Source organism: Protopterus annectens, chromosome 3.part0 (assembly GCF_019279795.1).
Source record: "Protopterus annectens isolate FY-2018-M chromosome 3.part0, PAN1.0, whole genome shotgun sequence".
Taxonomy (NCBI): domain Eukaryota; kingdom Metazoa; phylum Chordata; order Ceratodontiformes; family Protopteridae; genus Protopterus; species Protopterus annectens.
This window is the reverse complement of record NC_056731.1, coordinates 627103245-627120811: the sequence shown is the minus strand read 5'-3', so window position 1 is coordinate 627120811 and position 17567 is coordinate 627103245.

The following is a 17567-nucleotide window of genomic DNA, read 5'->3' as shown; positions in this document are numbered from 1 at the left end:
GTTCAACAATACATAAAAACACACACAACATACACACATACATACACACACACACACACACACACACACACACACACACACACACACACACACACACACACACACACACGCACACACACACACATAAAATTCTTCAATTCCCTTGTCTGTCTAACATAATAGCAAGACAGTCTGGGACAAGCTAATCAAAGTTTGATGACCAAACCATTAAGCATCCCTGGCTGCCTTCAGAAACACAATCAATATATTCTACAATAGCCTTCAACAATATTTTACCAGTGCATATCCCTGCTTCCTCATTCCAATAGAATTTGACAATAACCACCCATGGGTGCATTCTGCTGAGCATAAGAATGTCACTCTGAGTGTTAAAATGAAACGGTCGTATCTGAGGGCACATAGCCCTTTTTCCCTTATTTGCATGTAGTATTTTCTGTTAATTCAGTTTATAAGAATGGATAGCTCCTTCCTTAACCCAATCCACTCAATTCTAGTGTTGGGGTTAAGATGGCACTGTCCCTTTAACAAATAGAAATAATGGCAAATGCACTTCATATACTTAGTTTACAGTGACATATGACATAAATCTTTTAAGCTACACTTTCCATTTCAGAGGGTTAGCAAAGAAAAATAAGAACTCCCCTTCTTCCTGTAAAAAAAAAAATCAGTTAAAAACCTTCTTAGCTACCATCTCACTGTCATTCTTAAGCATGATTGAAAGCCTTCAATTAGCCAAGTCTTCCAAGATCCATTATTCTTATAAGCTGGTTTACCAGACCCCTTCATAAGAACTAAAATTTGTCCTAGAGTGTAGCTACCCAACCAAAAAGCTAGCAAGTATATCAAGCTATCAGTCCTCTAGTTTCACTTAATGCCTGTAATCTATACCATCTAAGGTTTACTGTTTAGCCTGGATTCTTTCACTGTTGCCACAACTTTTTCCCTTCATAGTCTCAAGTTCTGTGCCAAACATTGCAGTTTATGGTTACAATTACCCTTGTTTTTCAACTCAGATTTCAGTTTCAGAAGGGAGGCAATTTGCCTTACCATTCTTCCCTATCATGAACAATTGCCTTGCCATTCCACACTTTCTTCAATGTGACAGATGTGAATTTATCAGTCTCAGCTAATAAAAGTGAAAGAACTTTATTTTTGTACTTATTTGTAATCCTGTATATTTCTAATCCCAGATCTAAGCTTATCTTTAGAAATTTATAAAAAAAATGTTTCCTAAACTAAGTCCTAATATTCCATGTCTCTTTTCCTACACTTTACAACCAATCCTATATTCTTCATCTATTCACATTTTAACCAAGTATTCCAATCACCAGTAAATCATAAATCTGTCTTATATTTGTGTCTATAATGTCTGCAGTCTGCCAAAGACAGTATCATCAGAGTACTGGTACCACTGACTAAAAAATGGTGCCAAAGCCATGGGCTTAAACTCAGTACTAGGAAATGCATAATTGTATCAGAAGTCAACCATCCTGCTAATTACCATATTGATAAAGGGCCCCAAGAGTTGACACTGTGGTCAGAGATCTTGGTACGCACATAGATAGTAGCCTTACCTTCAACCATCATGTGGCCTCAGTGATGAGGGAATCCTTTTATGTTGTACAACATATAAGTAAGGGCTTAGTATCTAGGTCCATAGAGGTCATTATCCCACTGTACTCTGCCCTTATTAGACCAATCATAGTGTATAATGCTCACTTTGATATGGACCTGACCAAGCATTTGCAGCAACTAGAGTGACTTCAGATGCTCCTTACAAAAAGAATACAAGATGTAACAAGCTTGTCTTACATAGAATACCTTAAAGCCCTTTCCCTCCACTCAGTCTCCTATAGATTGCTGAGAGGTGATCACAAACCCCACACTTATGAATCTCCTGCATATTCATTAGTCAGACATTACCAGAAGTACAAGGTCAAGGGACCTGAATTTTCTCTGTGACTTAAACAGAGCATGCTCGATATACACATATGTGTCCCAGAGACTACCCATCATAAGGAACAGGCTTCCGATCCTTGTGAAGCTGATTTCATCTATTAATCAATTTAATTCCAAGCTAGACCAATGGATGGGGAATAGGAAATTTACACCGGACCTGGCACCCATGTCCCTTATGAATAGAGATAGCTTATAAATGCCTGGCCCTCAATATCCTGTTTGGATACAGGACATCATTCCTTCGAGAAAACTTGGCTAGGCTTAGAAAGGCCCAGTGGGTCATTAGCATAGTAACAATCTATGAATCTATCTTAAAATAATCCTCCATATTTTAACTAGTAAAGCATCCTAGTCAGAAAATTATCTGGCCAAATAGTCTCACCTCTACATTTCATGCATGTTTTGCTTGAAAATGTAATCCATCTTGTTGTGTACCCGTCTCTACTGTAAGTAAAACTAGTTCACCAAAATACCATAAGCCAGCCTGAGACAAAATGTCATTAAACAAACCACCCTCCTTTCATCTCTTTCTTTTATTCACGCATTAATATTGAGCTTACAGTTAAAACTGCCATATGAAAGGACATCTCCAGATATGTGAAAATAAGTCTGAGTGGCTTCATATATTTTTTCTCTTAGCTAGATTCATGCAGTTGTAAGGATTTTATAACCATGCTCTCTGAGCTACCCTAGATCATTTATCCCCATTCTTCTAGGTGCTATGAGTACGTCTGAATCTCATTTCCATTCTTCATTTACAAAAACAGTGAAACACCTGAACCCAGGTTTTCTTCTAAATACACCTCCATTCAGCTTCCCACAGCAGGGAGCTTCTATTGTCTATAAAAGCTTGTACTCTAAATCACATAATGTCTCCCTGTTATTTTTACTGTGCTAAAATGCCTAACCTCTGAACAGCATTCTTCAAACAATGAACATTAAGACTTGCAAACTGTTTTAAGATGGCTTATTACCTCATTTCCTCATCCTCCTTCCATTCCTTCTGCACAGTCTCACCATATTGCCTTCTTATGTATCAGTCTCATTAGTGTTTTCTTCTTCCTATTTTCTACAATTTCATCATCAAGGGATAAGGAATACAATATATTATGCAAAGTCTAAAGCAGTATCATTCACTTTTTCATGATATTTTAAATGGATTACTAACCTCTTCAAAAATCCCCTCCACCTTAGCCCCTTCAGTGGTGTAGAGAGATAAAGACCAATGATGACTCAGTTTACCAGGTTCAATTAGTGTCTTGGGTGACTGGTGGAGTGGCAGGGAGAGATGGCTGTGCTCGTCCCAGGTGGGAAGGCATTCATCAATGATGCTTCTGTAGGAGATCCATGGTTCAGTGATGGGAGTTGCCCTTGAACAGAGATTGATGAGAGTGGGAGACAGGGCATGGAATGGGTGAGGCATTTAACAAAAAAAAAAAAAAAAGGATAGAAGTGGAGACAGCCAAGTGCCCAACATGCCCACAGAATCCATCACCAGCCCCAGCAATATCTGAGTAAGTTTGGGGTTGGAGTCAAGCTGGTGGACCGGGAACTCATATTGTTACTCATCTATAAGAGATTTTTGTTTATAGATGCACTTCGTCTACGTTTAATTTGCTCCCACTTCAAAAATTGTTATGAGGTCAGAAATTTGTCCACATTTTGTATAACTGCACTAAAGACTTTATCAGCCTAGAGTCCTCACTGTGTAATAACATAAACCTGATCTGGTGGAGGCTCATGGGATATATGCAAGTCACCTCTTAAGGACATAACTGTGATTCAGCTGCATGGTACCCTTTGCTTCAACATTTTGTATAATTAGTGCAATACGTTCCCTTAAAATGCCCCTTTTCTTCACATAGCTTGCAGTCTTATTATCAGATTGACTCTGAGTATGCCTTGCTTCACAGTAAAAGTAATAGTGTTTAGGCTTTCAGTGTACGGTGATCTGTTCCTAAATATTCAACATTAAAAATGTGCAAACTCTTGTTCTCACAAGCATATAATCAGGAAGATAATTCTTATCTTATAGGTAAGTACTACTCTAGCTGCCCTTGTGGGCTATTTTAAGCCAAACCAGTTTCCCTTCCAACTGGAGAATCAAATAATATGCATTCTATCTGTGAGGTAAATGCCATAACCATTATGCTAACCCCCAACATCTTCTCATTCACCCATTATTTTGCCCATTATATGAGTTATAGTAGTAGTTTTCTCAACATTTATTTATTTATTTCAATTTGTTAACCAGGTAAGAGAATTGATCCAGAGACCAATTTCAGCCACAACCTGGACTGAGAGGCAATAATAACTTTTCAAAACAACATTTGTAGCCAGATTACTTTCAAGGTTACATTTCAAGCCAACATTCACACTCAGGTTACATTATAAGTAATGTAACTACTTCAGAGACGGTCATAGTTAAGTACTAGGCTAGCTGATTTTGCAAGCCATTTTGAGCCTAACCAATTCCCCTTCAAAGGCGAAAATCAAACACTATACCTTATATTTGTGAGGTACGCACCTCAACCATTATGCCAGTCCCCAAACCCTAACCCCTAACCCCTTATAGTAGAAATGTTACTCCATGACAATAAGATTTGTAGTGAAAATCTGAATGATGTTATGTCTTTATAAAGTCAAAATAGCCCAAGTATGTTGAGTCTATAGCAAATGATCCTTATGATTTTCAAAGGAAAAAAAAAACTGGCAAAGTATTGGACTTCACAAAGATGACATCAGATTCATTTTCTCCTCCAAAATTTCTCTTCTGATGAAAACATAGAGCCAAAGGCTTTAAAGTCACTTCTCAACTCTGTATCTATTAGAAAAAGCAATCATTGACATAGAAAATAAAAACATAAATGAAATGAATTGGAATTTGCTTGTTTCACCATTGCAATGTATATTTTCATTCTCCGTATTTTACTGTTTGTACTTCCTTTATCAAGTGAGTATATGTTTTTGCATTTTCCCTGACAATCCTCATTAGCTACCGTCATCCCTTTAATTTCTTTAAGTATTTACTCATGCAGTTTCTCCAACCAATATTTCTTTACAGCAACCCACTGAATAATCTCAGACTAGGGTGCCTTTATCTAACTATTGGTCACTTTGTTAAGTTAGGCAAATAAACCTGCCAGGCCTTAGTAAACTCAGCATCTCTTTTTTAGACATCCATTCTATCAAAAGTCAATGAAGTAGTTGTCTCCTCAGGACAGAGTAGGAGAATTTTCCCATTGTGCTGACCAGAGTACCCCCACATTCAGTATAAATGACACCTTGCACCTCCTCTGAAAACAGGCCTTTGACTTATTGAGGCTAAGTCACTCAAAAAGATGTATTTATTTGTTTATTTATTTATTTATGTATTTGCATTTGTTTATTGGGAAAGTCCTACTAGACCATGAGAGACCCTTCTCAAAAGAGGCTTAGGAAGAAATGTTCCAGTATTGTCAAAGTAAGTATGAAACAAAGTGTACTATACATAAAATGAGGCTAAGCAGTTGTATTACAATAGCAATGCAATTATTAAAAAAATAGCTCACTATACATGAAAAGAGATAAAACATATATGTTACAATAAGAAAATATGTTAAGATCTAGATAAAGGTACAGTATTGGGCTCTAATGAACATCGACAAGCCCGATGTGCATTGCTTTCTATCTAATCTATTACAATCTACACAGGTTTATGGATTTGAGGAACAGTGGGTTTTGTCATCATACCTCAAACATGGTTTTATTAAATCCTGTAAAGAAAACAGTAAGCACATTCATTTTGCTGTGTGTTTTATATGCACAAGTAATGCTGCTGTGCTCGATTTCAGATTCATGTTAAGTGATATGATATCAGATTCATGTTGAGTGTTAAGATGTTGTATGTCAGGTTTGTTTCTCTTCACTTCAGCAAACCCACTCTCTCTGCAATTCTACAGAACTCAACAAACATCTAAGAGCATAGTGCAGATGGCTAGGCTATATTCTGTTAATTAAGTATATGTTAGTTTAATTGTCTGTAAAATCTATTTGCAGACTGAGTTAGAAAATCCATTAATCATGTCAAAGCCGCCACATCACTACTGAAAATAGACCTTTGTGCCAAAAAATTAATATTGGCTTTGTAAATGAACAATCGCCAGTGCTCCATTCTACCTAGCATTCATTTTATCATTTATACATGGCCTATCACTCGATCCATTACATGGAATTACATGTCCATTCTGAAAACCTCAGTGACAGATGAGAGAAGGACAGATTCTTTCGGTGTGAGCTTACCAATGGAGATATGTACAGCCACAGTATGGAAAGAGAGAGACAGATAAGTCTTGAAAGTGCTTTGATGTATTTACTTACCTATTTATTTCTCTTTGCTGACTAGGAAAGTCCAGCTGGGCAGAGCCCATTTTCAATGGAGGCTCCATCAGAGTATATTTATATTAACAAGTGAATTTCAGATAGTTCTCAGAATGACAACAGTTACATTTCTTAAAAAAAAAAAAGAAATTACAAGCAAGACAGGTATATGCAATAAATTATTTACATCAACAATTGTAAGTCTGTATAGTTCTTGTAGACCTAAAATCTTGCAGAAAGTAAATAGACCAATACTGCTAAGGGAAACATTTGTTGTGAAGAAGTTTGTGTTCTTACATTTCAGTAAGGAAAGGTTTGTGAGAATGTTCAAGCTATGTAATGAAGTAAGTTATAAAATTATGTAGGAAGGGAGAATTTAGTATTTTATAAGTTTGTAAAGAGTTCAAGAGATATAACAAAGTAAGATATAAAATTATGTAGGGAAGAGGGGAGATATTAGCATTGTATAGGGGGATACTGGTAATAGCACATGACTGAGACAGTGGGGTATAGGATTAGTTCTATTTAGGCTGCCTTTGCCAAATTGGTATATCTCGAAGCTTTAAAACTTAGGTATAGAGGGGATGCATGAGAGGGATAGACCAGTGGATGGAGGCAGGTTGAAAAAGAGAAAGATAAGAAGTGATGTTCAAGAGGGGGTGAAGAAGGATGTATTGATTCAAGTGCAGAGTTTATAAATAATGAATAAATAAATAAGTGCAGAAGTGAAAGATCTAGAGTTATAATGATTCAAGCAGAGGAAGGTAAAAGGTTAGTGATAAGCAATATGATGTTTGCGCTTTACTAGTTGTCTCACCCTGGTGATGACCATGAGTATGACCAGGACTGGGTAAGGGATTTTATAGCTTGGGAGATTGTTACTCATTTTATTTGTTTAGGGATGGTATTTCAGAGTTTGGAGATATAGCAGGAGTGTAGTGCATCGTAGTGTTTAGTAGAAATTTATCACCAGAACAAAGGTCCTGTGTGTGGGTATATGGTAATAATATGTTTTAATACATGACATTTTTCAGGATATTAGTTTGAATGCCATAACTAGCTGAGAGTATGTCATGTAATTGTCAATCTCTATCCAGTTTAACTGTTTTAAGACTTGGCAGTGGTGAGTTTGGTGTGCAATGTTGGTAGCAAATTTAGCTACTTTGTTGTAACAAGAGGATAATTTAGATTTTAGTGTAGAGCTTAGGTTCATAAGGATAGTTAGACATATAAGAGGGTTGGAAGCAAATAGGATGAGGACAGGGTTTTTCTTATTGGGTTTGTAAGGTACTGTTTTGCCTTGTAAAGGGAGCCAAGTTTCCATTGGATCTTTTAATTGTTTGAAGAATATGTTTATCAAATGTAAGACTATCATCTACTACAATGTCCAGTGATTTAGCATGTTGTACTACCTCAGTTTTAGTATTATTTGCAGATGTAACCAAGAAAGATTGTTTTAGATTGAGATAATGTTATGAAGAGCATCGGTTTTGTTTTATTGGCATTAAAGATTGAAGAGAAAGTAATCTGAGTGATTTCTTAGAGTCTGGATATTGTGGAGGCTGTGCATATTAAAATCAAGTCATTTGCATATTGTACTATATTTGCTCGGTCTATGGCAGTGTGAAGCTTCTTTATATAAAAATATTGAAGAGAAGGGGTCTTAGTGCAGAGGCCTGAGGAACACCTATGGTAAATGGAAGAGAAGAAGAGAGGTTCATTTGACTGCTTGTTGCTTTCCAGATTGATAACTAAGGAACCATTTAATGGATTATTAAGAGAGAGTTCAGTGAGTAAATGTTAGGGGTATACAGTGTCAAAAGCTTTGGATAAGTCTAGGAACACAGTTGACACCAGGTTACCATTGTTCCTATATTGACATATAGTGTTGGTGAAGTGAAGGACGGTGGTGGTTTGCACTGTGGTGGGGTCCGAAACCATGCTGCATTTCAGAAAGGAGATTATTTGAATTATTTGATGTAGAAGCTGAGCATGAATACATTTTTAAGTATTTTGATAGAAGACAGGATTTAAAAAGACAGCAAAATTGTCATTAGCATGTCAGAACTGATATTGTCTTTGATTAAGTGGTATCATCCTTGAAGATGAGGCAGGTGATGTGTGTTTCCCTTATACTAGCTATACTGAGACACAGAAATGTTCAAGTAACTATGCTTACAGTATATTCTCTTGTGAAGGAGGCTATTTACATAAGTAGTCTTACCCTTCTTGATGGGTCAGGCTCCAAATTTCCAAACCTTGGGGCTATAAATCATGTGAACAGAACTTTACTCACATTCCTAACTATTCAGTAATACATAAGCAATACTAACCACCTTTTTTTATTCACTAGACGTCTTGTGAATTTTGATTTCTTTTGACAAAGAAGGCAGCACTTTAGAAAACTTTCCACTGAGCAATACTGAAGAATTAAGTACATTATGTTTAAAAAAAAGAAAAAAGAAAGAAAAATAAAAAAGAGTGCAAGGAAACATCCCGGTAGATTGGTTTATGATTATTTTTATGTAAGTTTCACAGTATGAAGATATGATACATGAATAATGTTGGTTGACTCTTCATCAAAATAAAAAAAGGTAATGACTGCAGTTAACATTATTTTGGTCTCTTAATCAAATATTGCAGAGTTTCTCATACCCTGGAGCAAAATTAGTCAAGGAAACATGTTTTTAGAAATTCAAAGTTCATAAAAGACATTCAGTATCAGAAAAGGAACAGTGCTGCCTTATACATGAAGTGTAACTGAATGCTAGTATCTACTCAGGCAGATGGAACCATTAATAAAGAGCTGCAGTTTATTGACTTAAGTAATGTAAACTTTGAGAAGAAGCCAGGCAAATATACCCTTTTACTTCATTACTACTTCTGTAGGGGCTTTCTTCACCAAGAGCCATGCTGACTGAGAGCTAATTGAACTCAGTAGTGCATAACCTTGTACATGGAAGCTATGTAAAGAAAGCGCTGTGTCCAGGAGTTCTGCCTGGTCAACAGAAGCCCACCTTTAGTGCCTGCATACATTATGTTCTCTGATAAAGTTTTGATATAGCTGAAGACTGTTCTCTGCACACTGTTGGGGAAATACTAGCAGATGTATTAGTTGCTTTCTTTATATGACTTTTTCTTGACAATAGACTTGTCAGGAGTGCAGATCAGGGAGAACACTTACAGAACTGATACAAAGATGGAGATTATGCTGACAACGATGCCAGATGACTTCCTGTCATTTAATACTGCAGAATGTAATCTTGTAACCAGTTACTGCTGTTATTCTACCAGTCTGGAACTACAGTATCTGACCCACTGCTGTTAATTAAGCCACTGAATAAATGTCACATACTTCAAAACAGTATAATAAGTGAAATAATTGAGACGCCTTTAATGGTTTACTGGGAAGATGTCAAGAAGCATAAGGTTAAACTTAGTGTTACATCTAACAGATTACTTTGCCTTATGGTCTGTTTTTCAAACATACTAATTTAATATAACTTCTTTGTGACAGATCATAGGATGCAATATAACCTAATAAGTCTGTGACACAGAAAAATAAACCAACAAAAAATATATATATATTATACAGCACAAGACAGCAGTATAAAACACTTATAACCAGAGGTTAATACACAAAGAAGTAAATAGGAAATGATTTTCTCAAATTTTAGCATCATGTCAGAGTAACAGTTCAGGAAATAGAGTCTATTCTACACCCCTACTACATTTTGGAGCATGAGTAATCAGGTAATCATAGTGCTGAAACCCTTACCTCTGGAGTCAAGGACTAAACCAAACAAGCATAGACAGAGATCTAAAATCACACACATTTTTTTTTTAAATATTGTTCTTTATGTCATCGAGAGTGGACAAAATAAGACAGCTTAAAGTATTATACATTTTCAGAAAATTTTGTGATTCTAATTCAAATATGCCACCTTTTCATCAAAATGACTGTTTTCAGGAGAACCAGATGATACTTTCAAACAAAAATTAGAGATGATTGCAGCCTCTTGCTTGAATGTATGAAGCTAGTCATTTTCAGACATTACCCCATAAGTAACTTACTGTAGTGGTGGTGCTGCGGTAGCGTTGTCGCCTCACAGTAAGATGCTGTCCGGTTCGATTCTCTGCTAGAGTGTCTTCTGCATGGAGACATGCGTGAATGGGCATACCTTCGTTGAAGGTTGTGTGTCAAGGCAGGTAACTCGGTACGTAAAAATCAACTACCAATCATTAGTGGACCGGAATTCTGCTGTGGCGACCCCTAACCAGGAAAAGCCGAAAGACGCAAACCCCATAAGTATCTCAATTGTAGCTCATCCACCATTGTGTATGCTACAATTTATTTCTTTCTTTATTTACTTATTTATTTATTTACTAGGGCAGTGCACTGATCTCAGTGGAACATTTGCAGGCACAGCTCACTGATGATAGTAGTTAGGAAAGATAGCCTAGTGCATATATAAAAAGACCAATAAGAGAAAGGCCATACGATTCTTTTTTTACAGATAGGATGGAATCCTGTCTTGCTGCAATCACAGCATCTACAGAAGGGAAGTGGCCATACTGATATTATTTCCTGCTACTATATATATGCTTGAGCGGCAACTAAATTTCCTATTCTTGGTCACAACACATTCCATCTTTAGTATCATGAATGGAATGTCAGCAATTATTTTAGTAAATTGCACCAGAGAGACATGATATTTATGAATGCCAGCACAAAATACATGATATTTTCCTGTGTAGGAGTGTTGGGTATTCACTGACTCATGTGTGTCTGTTAAGCCCAGACAAAATAGCAAGATATGTGGAAGATGCTCCCAGAAACTTGGCAAAAAACAAACTGTGGTTGGTAAATAAAAACCTAAACAGAAAAAAATGTGCTATGAAATGGAGTTCTCTCTCCTCAGAGCATATCTGAAATATTCTAGTAAAATTCTACCATGGGAATGGGGGAAAGAAAATTACATTGAGTAAATGCAAAGAACATACTAACCGATTAATGTCAAACAGCTGTAGAAAGTTTTACTCGCAGCAGACTATGAACATCTTAGAATCTTACATGTTTTCTGAAAATTCAAGTTAAAAGAATTGGTTAAATTTGTATGGATGTCTTATAAACAGTAAGCACTGTTAAAAAGGTATGAAGAGTACCTATATGCATGTAACAGCCTTCTTTAAATGATAACAGTCAATACCTTCAACATTTTTACACTGTGGTGGTGCTGCGGTAGCGTATTCTTCTCACAGTAAGATGCTGTCTGGTTCGATTCTCAGCTAGAGCGTCTTCTGCGTGGAGACATGCGTGAATGGGCGTACCTCCGTTGAAGGTTGTGTGTCAGGGCTGGTAGCTCGGTACGTAAAAATCAACTACCAATCATTAGCGGACCGGAGTTCCACTGTGGCGACCCCTAACCAGGAAAAGCTGAAAGATACAATTATAATATACTATACTGCAGAAAATTCAAAGCATATATTTATGTACAGTTTCACAAAAATAAGTTAGATGCATAATATTAACAGTTGTTTTGCTGAGATAGATTGGATTTTAGATAATACTTCAGACAATTCATTTATAGATACCTGTATTTAAAGCAAAAGGAAAATGATGTTTGTTTATGTAGCGGTTAACATGAACACTCCCAAGATACACAAATAGCAATGCTAGAATCAGTAGCACTTGTTTTCTAGCTGAGGCCTATCAGTATAAGTTACTTACATCAGGGGAGAGTCATGTCAATATGGAAATAGTTCATATTTTCAGAATGAAATAATAACTAGCAACATCTCAAATATGCTTTTTGTTTATTTTTATGGCTATATTTTATTTAAGATAAGTACACTAGACCCAATAACCATTTTGAGATATGATCTAATTACAATAGCATGAAAATAACTGCAAATACATACATATATACACAGACCTGGTACAGGTCAGCTGATCAACATGTACTGACTGCAGTAGAGAGGGGATTGGAGTATATGCCTTTTCCCCACTGTAGTGCAATGTCAGAGTTTATACACACACACACACACACACACACACACACACACACACACACATATACACATATATATATATATATATATATATATATATATATATATATATATATATTTATATATATATATATGTGTGTGTGTGTGTCATTAGCAGGAGGTATGGGGGTTGCACATTGAGTAGATTTTTGTTTTTGATCCTTTTTCGATCGATGTTTAGTGTTTTAATATTTAGGTGTTGATCATTAGTGGATCAACAAGTTGCTTTTTTGATGGAAGTTCATGTCTCCATCTATAGATAGATAGTAGATAGATGGTTCATCTGACACATTAATACTGAAAATGCCCTTTGTCAGTCACTGTTTTGATGATCACAGATGAATGACAAAACAGCTGATCAACATGCTGGCATGAGATCACTTGTACAGCTGGGAAGGGTTTATGCCCTTTCTCTGTTATTGTGCCTTCTCAGACAGTAGCGTTTCTAGTGTAGTATGAAAGTGTTGGGAGGGCATGATCACTTCATACTGATCTCTAAAGTAATACTGGCTTTTAAAAGCTGGTGTTGCATTTGTGGTAAAAACTGAGAGCTCTAGCACTCTGTGTGTGATCTAAACAGTAGCAACTGCTTGTACATTGTAGCAAGCAGTTTGCTACAGTTTAAAAGTAAAAAAAATAGTCACATTTTAACTAAGAACTTTGTGCTGTAGTGCTCTGAGCAGGCAGGGTATAAACTGTGCCAACTGTTTGCTACATTTGTAGCAAGCAGTTTCCTACAGTTTATAAGAAGAAGAAATTATTATTATTTTTTTTAATAAAATGGAGGAAGGCTGGGGGTAGGTAACAGAAACGGGACTTGAATGGCTAGAAAGGAGGGAGGGTGTGTGTTGTGCATCTCGCCACCTAGTTGGTGTGCTAGTAGAAGGAATGTCCTTTTCCAGTTGCTAAAAAAGACACTCAATGTAAGTGACCACTTATACTGAGAGCATGCTCAGAGCAGGTGGTTTAGAATCTGGTCCCCATAGCAAGATTGTTGATAGACCGAAGTAAGTCATTTGCACTGTATTTCAGAATTAGGACAGACTTACACTGAGAACAACTGTTTTGGAATCTGGCCTATAGTATTGTGCTTTTTTTTGTTTGTTTTGTTCTTCATTTGAAAGAGCAGAGTGGGTGGGGAGCTAGTTCATGGTACTGGCATTGGGTGCTGGTTAAGCGAGCTATGCTTCTGATCTCAGAGTTTATAAATATAATTAACAGATGGTGCAGGATGCAGGGGGGCTTGCCACCTGCAAAAACAAGAGTTTCTTGTTTTCATGTTGATAAGACATATGCACCACAGCAGAGTTGTGATGGTGAGTAAAACAGTGCTTTCAGGTAGCAGCTGCAGAACCTACTAGACTTCTGTCTGGCAAATGGATTGATATGTCTCACCACCAGAAACAGTAAAGATGTAATACAGGTAGACAGCTTCCTAGTAAGGAAATGGCATCAGCAGTATAATCAAATATTGCAAAGTCATCCCTACTGAAACAGTCAGCCCACAGCATAAACCACTTCTGGCCATAATCAGCTGCAATCAGTAGTAAGAGAATTCTCTAAGGTCAGCAACGACTAGGAAGGAGACCTGAAATTTAACTGGAGTGAAAGCATAAGAGTTCAAGGACTTACTTAGGCCTCTAACACCTCAGGAAGAAGAGGAAATAGGTGGAGTCAATGAATAATGACAATACCTCGAAACATCACGTGTAAAGACTATAGAACAGACATGCTGCTAAGCCAAGTTTTAAATAAGGTACATAAGGAAAGCTGGTAGTGGAATACAGAATTTCTGGAAGCTTTCAGGAGTGAAGGAAAAAGTATGAAATAGACAGACAAGACAGGCTAAGAAGGGCTACTGGTTAGCTAACAAAGAAAGTAAGAGAAAGAACTTGCAATAGCAAATTACATAGCATCAGAGGCACTCTACTAGCTTCTGGAAAGAGATTCAGAAGATGCAAAAAGAAGGTCTATCAGGTTGTAAGACAAAGACAAAAACATAAAGTCACCATTCATAGAGATGTTAGCAACAATATGATCACCAGTCCATAGGATTTCAAAGGCAGAGGGAAGGAGTACTTCCAACAGCTTTTCAATGAAGAAAATCATAGAATAAATAAGAACAGCACTAAACAAAATTAAATAAGGCTCAAAAGAAATCACAGAAAATATGATAAAAATGTTGGTTAGGGGAAAAATGGCTCTTCAGGGTACTCATAGCAGCATGGAGTGAAAGACATATACCAGATAACTGAAGAATAAGCAGTCTAGCAGCAACGTGTACAACAGCAAAGGAGCATTTACAACTGTGGGCAGTACAGTGGTATCAAATTCCTGACACACTACATGACATGTAAGTGCTGGGAAGAGTGACTGATAAATGAATATGCTATTCTCTAGTCTTTCCTGCTGACAATAGGGTAGCCAGTAGCTGTAGCATAGACCAGATATGGGCTTGCTGCTTCTGGAACTGTTTGTAGTAGTTTGTTTGTTCTGAGCACATTTTCCTGGCCATCTTGGATTGGAAGGGGCCTATCTGCACTTTTGTGAGAGAATTTTGCTGATTGGGACCTCTCTGGTAAAGGAAGGCCGGTCTAGGGCTGGGATTAGGAATTCTCATTGATCCTTTTGAATCTTTTTAGAGATTTTTTTTCAACTTTTAGCTTCTGGTATTTAGGCCCTGCATTTGAGCAGGTTTCTGCTTGTTTGTACCAAGCTGACCTAAGGTGGGCTACCAGCCACAACTCTGAGCTGTGATACCAGATAACTACAGGCTTCTGAACTTCCAAAAAAAAAAAAAACACAAGTTGGCTATTTTTTTGTTTAGTTATACTATTTTGTGCACTTTTTTTATTGCCTGATGAATACACTGTATTTATTTACTGTTTACTAAACTACACTGTTGTACTGCAATTGTCTGCTTTACTGTGTCTGTAAAATGAATTTTATTGCTGTTTTTACTGTTTAGAAAGCCTTTTGTTGCTTTCTGTGTTTGTTAAGTATTTACTGATACTTTTTCACTGTTTTAAAAGCTATCTGCTCTGCTTTTCCTGCCAAACAGTGTTTGAATAATTGATCTATTAACTGTTTAAAACATTCTTTAGAGCCTCCTTGCTAACTTTCTGCTGTTTTAAACATTATTTCTTTATCTTACTGCTATTTTTCTGCTGTGTTAAACATTCTCTAGTATTTCTCACTAAAACTAGAGTAGCTGACAGCCGTAGCATAGTCCAGATACATGCTTGCTGCTTCTGGAACTGTTTGTAGTGGTTTGTTTGTTCTGAGCATATTTTCCAGGCCATTGTGTATTGGAAGGGGCCTATCTGCACTTCTGTGAGATAATTGTGTGGATTGGGACATGTCTGGTAAGGGGGGGACAGTCTACGGCTTAGAAAAAGCATCCTCATTGGACTTTTTGAATCTTTTTAGAGTTTTTTTTTAAGTTTTAGCTTCTGGTATTTAGACCCTGCATTTCAGCATGTTTCTGCTTCTTTGTGTGATGCACAGTACCACCCATTGCCACGCAACTGTGCGCCAAAGCCGGATAGTTAAATTCAACAAATTTTTGCTAAAACGCAGACAGAAATATCCATCCACTGAGCTCCTCCCGATCATTTCTGAGAAGCCACCCCTAGTGACAGCAGTCTCTAACCTAGCATTATGACTAGGACTATATGAAGAGAGACATGGTTGAGCTCTATGAGTATGTGTCCCAGGCAGGTATGTCCCTAGCCTTGAGCAGCATATTACCCTCACCTAGAATGATGCCACAGTATAAACAAAAAAATGATTGATTTCAATAACTGGCTCAGTTTTTGGTGCCATTCAAATGGGATCCATTTCCTGTCAACCTAGGAAGCCATGGTCGACAAACCTCGCTTCTTTGCCAGAGATGGTTTGAACCTGGCACCTCTAGGCTTTTGGCTGCTGATAAATGCTCTTGCCTCCCCCACAGTGCCTTTTTCAGGTAAGGTCTTGAAAACAACATTATCAATGTGAAATTAACCAATTAGAACAAAATAAGAGCCATGCTGCTAAATGCTAGGAGCTTAATCCAAAAAATGCACTCCCTGGAAACACTTTTATCATTAGAAGATGTAGATGTCTGTGCAGACACAGAAACCTGGCTCAAGGCCTCACAAAATACCCTGGCCCTGCAAGGCTACAGTGCCTTCCATACCTTTAGACCACAAAATGAACATGTGAAAACCATATCTTTATTAGAAATAAATTCACCTCCCATCTAGTTAAACTGAACAACTCCATGGAGTTACTCCAGGTCCAGGTTATGGTGTGTAAGAGCCTCATTCAAGTCATAGGCAGTTACAGATCCCTCTTCATGGGTCACGACACCCATGAAGCCTACTTGACCAAACTGGAGACAATCCATATTTTACCAAACACACTGGTTATGGGAAATTTCAAGCATTGCTAAATAATGTGAACCAGCATTCTACTTCATTTTCTGGTAATGCAAGTCAGAATGTCGTTGTCAGCACTCAGGCAGCAGTTTACCGAGACAAAGGTCTATTGACAACCATGTCTCAGGGCTTATTGGGGTCCCTACTTTAAAAGATTGGCTTACAAGTCCAGTTGGCCTTTCTCACAACAATGAATTTAATTCGGATGGGAACTCGGCTAGGAATCTGCTGAACATAACAGACTTACTAAACAGCTTAGATCAGAACTTGCTTAAATACAAGAAACTCCGCTTGGAAGTGGAATACTTCCAAGAATGCATTAAGAGCTAACATTTTACTGAATGGTTTGAGAATGTATCAGTACCCTACTGGTCTGGTACCCGATTCTTTATTCCACCAGGAGCTAATAAAATTATTTAATAAACAAGGACTGGATCTTCTAGATCTCATGTGTAAACATTATAGCATTATGGCTGATGAACTAATGGATATAGCATCTGTCTTGGATTTTCAAATAAAAACTCATGCCGATTTTGAACGGTATGAATACGAGTATTCTCGTATTTTCCAGTCAATTGATTTTCATTTGAACAAATCTAAAGCCACTAAGGTCAAAAAACTTGAGTGAAATCGCCAGCAATACCAGAATGGTATAGCATATCTACGCCCATCAGTTGCACAGGTGTGAAAGGGGCGAGCTAGCGCAAACACCAATCAACAACATAGTGTAACAGGAAATCAGGAGTACATGCGGAGGGGCGGGCATTTACAAAATGC